This window comes from Sipha flava, unplaced genomic scaffold (genome assembly GCF_003268045.1).
Source record: "Sipha flava isolate LNK unplaced genomic scaffold, YSA_version1 2_pilon_pilon, whole genome shotgun sequence".
Lineage (NCBI taxonomy): Eukaryota > Metazoa > Arthropoda > Insecta > Hemiptera > Aphididae > Sipha > Sipha flava.
In genome coordinates, this window is record NW_020272972.1 from 1,207,787 (window position 1) to 1,214,796 (window position 7,010).

The following is a 7,010-nucleotide window of genomic DNA, read 5'->3' on the forward strand; positions in this document are numbered from 1 at the left end:
TATTTTCTGATATTCCATAACCCCTTCAACCGTGGTGATGAAGTCTGTAACTTCATTCGTCTACTTCTCAATTGTCCTGCTCTAGCCAATCATAGGTTGAAAATTAAAATTTATCATGATTTTCCCCGTATATTGTCACCTCTAACAACATTTTTACAATTGAAAATAATATTAATATTAATATCTGATATTATATTAATTAATTAATGTATAATATTAATAATTAAGATTAATTTTAATATCGATTATTTATCAATTTAACTTATTTTGGCTTTGTAATAAATGATTAAGATATAAAACTGCTCATCGATAAAATTTCTTGAAAATTATGTGAATAAAAAAAAAATATACAGTAGATGTATAGAAAAAAATTATGAAAATTAAATAATTTATAACGTTAAAATGTGGAGAAATCAATGCAATTTACCGTTTTAAAAAAGCCGTCAGAATAATGCTGTATACTCGTTAAGAAGTAATTTTAAATAAACAGGGGCACTATGTTGCATATCAATGATATCCGTATCCATATATGAATACATAAATTGTATTAGTATCATGTTTGTTGCGTTCCTCAAACCGTGACCATACACTCGTATATTTATATAAGAGATCCATTCGAAATATGTTAGCAGTGTTAGCACAAAAGCTTGAGAATACTGAACATGCGGATAACGAATAAATCCTTGCCCATTATTATGACATGATCGTACGATAAAAAGGTTCTGGAAATATTATTTATTCAGAAAATAATTGGTTATATTATAATATTACATGTGTGGTGGTATCCTCCGGACAATACGTATTGTTGGCAAAATGGTTGACTCAGGGTCGTAGAACCGTTTTAACGCAATGGACACTGGATACACAAAGCATCCCTTATTCTCTCGGTCTAAATAATTTTAGTTCTATCTCTTTTTTTGTCCGATCGCGCGTCCATTTATCATAGAGGTAGATAAGCCTTTCTCTTTTTTTTATAGATCTATGAATCTGTGTCATGTGTCACGCGATAAATGTTCATATTTGTTTATAGTTTCATACTTTATTTCGTTAAACGATTTGATATTTTACTATATAATAGTAAATATGAATAAGAATACGTTTTGTATAACTAATTAGATGTAAACAATAATTAAATTCCTATTTTTATTCAACAATCAAAAGTTTTGTATCTCGATTATATATCTATAAATACTAGACAAATAACATGTGAATATATGATAATCAATGATATTTTAAAAACGTTTATAATAAATCAACCATAACAAGGAAAATAATTATAATATTTAATTTTATAATACGACTAGTGTATATGTATAAATACGTTAGCGTTATCAATAAATTAGTTATTATGTTCCGACTACTACTATGAATCAATTATTTAAGTATATATTAATTTATAATTTTAACCTATATTTGTAATTAATGTTTGAATAAACCAGCTTTAAAAATATTTTATCATTAATGTTATACAGAAGCGGTTCTTAACCTGTGATCCACGGCCCTCTAGGGTCTGCGGTAGCTCTAACACATAATATACATCAGTACATGACATGAGTGCATTATTATAATATTGTTAGATTAATATTATTATTATTTTTTTCATATATTTTTCATTATATACATAATAGATAAATTTTATCATTATACGATGTTGTAAAACTTGTGTCTCAACCATCATATGAAGCTAATAAAAATTAAATTTTAAGAATATAAAAAAAATAAATTAAAACTAAAATAATTAAATTTAAGTCAACTGAAAAATTAACTCAAATAAAAATAATTATAAATATGTATGTTTTGTTATGTCTATTAATGTAATTTATTATATAAAATAATTATTATAATTTTGGTTTTAATAACATGAGATGTTTTGTAAAAAAAAAAAATGTACTCGAAAAAAAAATTAGTAAGGGGGTTCGTAATTTCTAAAAATCTTTCCTCAGGGGTCCGTGATCTACAAAAGGTTAAGAACCGCTATTATACAGTGCTTAAAAGTATAAAATAAACATGTATATACAATATATTACAATAATAATCTATAACATTGAAGAAAATAAATATATGTTTATCATAACACGCGTATTTGTTAAGATAATTTTTTTTCGGACCTTGTTTATAATGATCAATTATAATGACCATTATTGAGTCGCCGCAAATTCATGTCCGATAATATATAAGTAATGTAATTTATATAAGACTACTTAAGCACCATACATATCATACCCTAATATAAAAATACATAATATTCAATATAGTCTCAATATTTAATATAAAGGTAGTAAATAATTGTTTTTATTTTTATGAAAAAAACTTAATCGTGTTCTTATAGTCTAAGGATGGTTACGTTAAGTTACTTTAGAGCTATTTCGGAACGCTCTATATTATAGTATATCCTAATATCCGTTATAAAAAAGTTATAACGTAGGTAATTCACTATGAGCTTTTGGTAATATGTGGCGTTGGGGGATTTAGTATACCTTCCTTTACAAGCACCGAGCTTAGTAAAAGGATAAAAGAAAATACTACTGTTACTGCATTCATGGAAAATATTTATCAGTTTTAATGATTACATATTATAGTTCTGTACTTAATTAAAAACTTAAAATGCTAGTGTGTTCCTTTTTTTATTGATATTTTTTTAAGTGTTATGGACCTACATGTTGTTGCTCTGAACAAATGTATATTATACGCCAGTGAAATTAATTGGATAAATATTTAAATATTTGTACACATTATAATAAATTAAAGATGTTATAGTAGTACAAATACCGAATTAATTATTATACTCTTGCGTATTGATCTTCCAATTATAGTGTATGTTTACCGTTTAACTCATTTTATTAAGTACATTATGTTTTTAACCCAAGCCATTGAATATGTTTCTACTTTCCCATAACATTTAATGTGTTTGCGTCATAATAAATACTATCAAACACTTGATACATATTTTGAGGTATAGCTATTTACTTAACTATGGTGAATAACAATAACTTTGTATACTTAATTGGGTTGCTATCGTGTCTGCAGTACTGGAATAGAGCCAAATACATATATACATAGTCTCAGAACCTTGTACTCGTGACAAACCTGTATTAGGTTCTACGATTTCATTAAAAATTAGTAGAAATGTCGTCGACATGCAGCTGGATTTTCTTTCATAAATTTAAAATGTTAACTGGCTGCAAATCACCCCGGGACTGTTATTTATTGTTATGCTATTCCCGTGTTGGAATAATTTATGTGGCACCCTGTAATTTTTACTCCCTCCATTTTAGGAAATGTTACATATTTCACTGAACAGCAACTGATTCAGAAAAATAAAAATAAAATAAATAAAAGGTCAGGAAAACCAAACACTTTGAACTCCATCCCTTGTGAAAAATGAGATCCGGTCAAACGGATTTGGCGTATTCTTGCATACATATATTATATGTATATATTTTTATGTAGAACGTCATATGATACTAACAAATAATGAATCACATGGGAAAAGAGTACTATGTGGTGAAATAATTTTAAATCATCATTAGTTTTATAACAATTATATTATACTCCGATGAGAAATGTCAACGTAAAAAAAAACTTTCACATAATAATTTATTTTAAACAATCATTGTTTGAGTGTAATTCATAACTATTTTATAAACTTTAAAAATGTTATTAAAAAAGTTTTTAAGCGTATTATTACATAAGAACAAAATAAAATACAAGAGAGACATTGATATTAAGTTGGAATATAGTTTGAATTAATTTAAATTTTTCTTTATTCGGGAAAGTAATATTTTATTCTAAAAAATTGCGCATACTACACCACAATAATGAAAAAGAATCAATATGTATTATTTAAGTGTATCAGCTTTTATTTTTCATAAAAAATGCAGTACCATTATTCTAATTTACATTCATTTATTTTATGACTGAAATAATATACATTCACTATACTAAATATAAGTGACAAAATACAATGATATCGTTAAATATGATCACCGATCATAATTTAGAAGATTAAAAAAAAAAAAAAAAAAAAAAAAAAAAAATGAAACGAATAAAAATAACGGAAGACGCGTGAAATCTTTAAGCATAAAATATGACTCACATTATAATAAATATAAAGCAAATTTTTATTTTGTATGAATTATGGAACAACATTTTGATCTGGTTTGAAGATGTGACATAATTTTGTTGTTTCTACATCAGTTTTACAGATGTAAGTCCTCACGGATTAATGTGTGAGGAGGACATATGAATAATTTTAATCATATCTGATAAGTCTAAATAATTTAATGTTCTACTATTATAAAATTTAAATAAAAGATAATAATTTAGATTACACTTCAATTATTTATTTAGATAAATTTATACAATACATTAAATAAATATGTGAATTATTAATAATCTCTTTTTACGAAATTTTTTACCATCGCTTAAAAATATCACGTATTACAACAGTTCATTATTACAACCATATTAGCTCAAATTCCACATATAGAATATAATGATAATCAATTTTCAATAAAAGTACAACTAGACTTATAAAATATTATTGCTTCTTTAATTAATCTTTGAACTATTGAAATGTTTTAATGTTTTAATTTCTTATTAATTTGTATAAAATGTTATAAGGTTTTGGATACTCTATAGTTCTATATTTATAACGTTGGACAATGAATAGCACAAAATAAGAACAAAGTCAGCATACATAATTCCAAGAGAAACGTGCATTCTACTGATGTCATTTAGTTTGAACGTACATATTGGTAAAACAAATGAAAATTAAACGGTAACAAAATTACTAGAAACATTATTGAGATATAAATGTGCTTAGAAAAAAAAAATTGAAAAACAATTTGCAAGAACGTAAAATAGTTCGGTAAATTACGCTGTATAGATAAAGAAAAATAAATTGTTTTCTTTAGTTGTTAAACAAACTATTCGTTTTACAGTCGAATAGGTATCTTACGACTAAACAGTATTTCTTATGTATTATTTATTCATTTTCGGTGCAATCATGCCATAATCGCTGAAATCCAAAAGGTGGAATTAAAAATCATTTAACTTATAAAACTATGTCAATATCGAAATATGTTCGAAGGGAACTCAAATATAATTTAAGTTATCGTGACTCGATTGTAATGTAAAATAAAATCGTTTTCGGATTACTAAAGACTTAAACAGGAATAATAAACATATCTGTACTGAATTATGAAATAAACAAAATATTTTGAGATCAAAATGCGATTGAAATTTACTGTGTACCAAAAACTTTCATAACAACTTTAACAAAGAGCTACAAAATGTTATGACTACGTTGGAATGTATTTCAAGGATCAGCGTTTAAATAGCACCGATTTGAAGATTACACAAGTCTCGTTAAAAGTATAATAACACCATATTTATACCACTTACAAATCCAAACCGAAGTTGTTTTAAGGTTAATTTAATTTCAAAAACTTACACCGCATTAAACGTTGAATATTATTTTAGATTAAATTTTAATTGAAATCCCTGCCATACGCAGCGTAAGTACTTTGAACTTTTTACCGTTCATCGGTTGGAATTTCATGACACCATTCGGATTCGTGCAGTAGATATTACACGTCCATGAAAACTTTCGTGGTAATTATTTTGGTCAAATCAACAAAACCGCACGTTGCATTCAATTTATTGGATTGGTGCGACGGGCTAGCTGGTAATTAAGAGCCGTAACTTGTAAACAAGTCATTCGATCGGATCCGAGAAAATAATTATACGAAATAGTGTAACGTTTAAGCGACGCGTATCGATGCGACACATGTTGAATATGTAATATCATCGTCGTGGAATAAATTGTTTTTTTTTTTTTTTTTGAAAAATTCCATCGGCAAAGTTTAACGTCTTCGAGCCGGGATCACGCGTGTGACGTGCGCGTTGTAAATTACACGTGAACGGAACGATAATCATAATAGCAACAACAACAACAATGATAATGGAAACGTCACCCGACGGACGCAACGTGTACGGCGATGTGCACCCCTAAGGAGCGCCAGGTATCCAAGAGAATGCATTATGTGCATGTTGTGTTTATTGCGTGGGATAACCGGCTAGTACGTGTCGCATTCAAATTTATAGTACCGTTTGGCTGCAGGATAAAACGCGAGCAGGATTTACGACGCATTCGCGAGCACGCTGTCAGCGTATATGAGCGAATGCACACGAATGCGAATACGCACACTAACATACACACGTACACGTACACACACACAAACACGCATACGGCTACACGCACATTAATTGCGTTCATACATGTACACCTGATGGTTACAATGCCGCGTAGACAGTGGCGCACACAGGATTTTTTTTCGGGGGGGGGGGGGGGGGGTCGAGGTAAAAATACAACACATTTTACGTTGTTAACAAAATCGTGCAAATCCTTTATATATTTCGACTTAAATAACAGTGTAATAGACTGTTCTATAATCAATGATACTAGGTATTCAACACTAGCTCTTCATATTTCAAATTTGTAAGATTCGCAAATTTTAACCTAAACATCGGAGAAAATTTCGTCTAGGTGGGGGTTACACCCCCCCCCCCCCCGCGTACGAAACTGCGTGTAGACGATATGCACAAGTGATAACAATAAACAAAACGATGATCGAACGGCACCCACGCTCGCACGGAGATGATACGTGCGCTCGGATCTTACCGATTTCCGAACGAAATGTGTGTAAAGGAGACTCTTGTCCCCCGGGGGGGGGGGGGGGGTTCGTACGCGTAGATCATTATGGTTGTAGATCGTATGCGGTGCAATTACCTTATACGGGCGGTTTGACGGGCCCTGGTCGGTGTGCTCGGTACTGCTGCTGAGACACTCGTGCTGCCGATGTGATGCTCGTGCCGGGGCGCGTGTGTCGAGAACGATCGCCGGGAACGCTGTATCTCTCTGCGTGCGTGTCTCTCCGTTTCTCTTGCTCTGTCGCGTCGTTCGGGGACGAAATGGCGAAGCGGCGTCGGCGACGGTGGCGTCGGCG

At 30.1% G+C, this 7,010-nt stretch overlaps 1 protein-coding gene across 1 annotated transcript in view; it reads right to left on the reverse strand.

Annotated features, from left to right (window-relative positions):
- The window catches only part of LOC112685997, a 32,614-nt gene extending 25,610 nt beyond the window's left edge, over window positions 1-7,004 (reverse strand). Inside the window, exon 1 of the mRNA XM_025558088.1 lies at window positions 6,794-7,004. The gene's annotated coding sequence lies outside the window, so the exon portion shown is untranslated. The remainder of the gene's footprint in view (window positions 1-6,793) is intronic.
- Window positions 7,005-7,010: the final 6 nt, after the last annotated feature.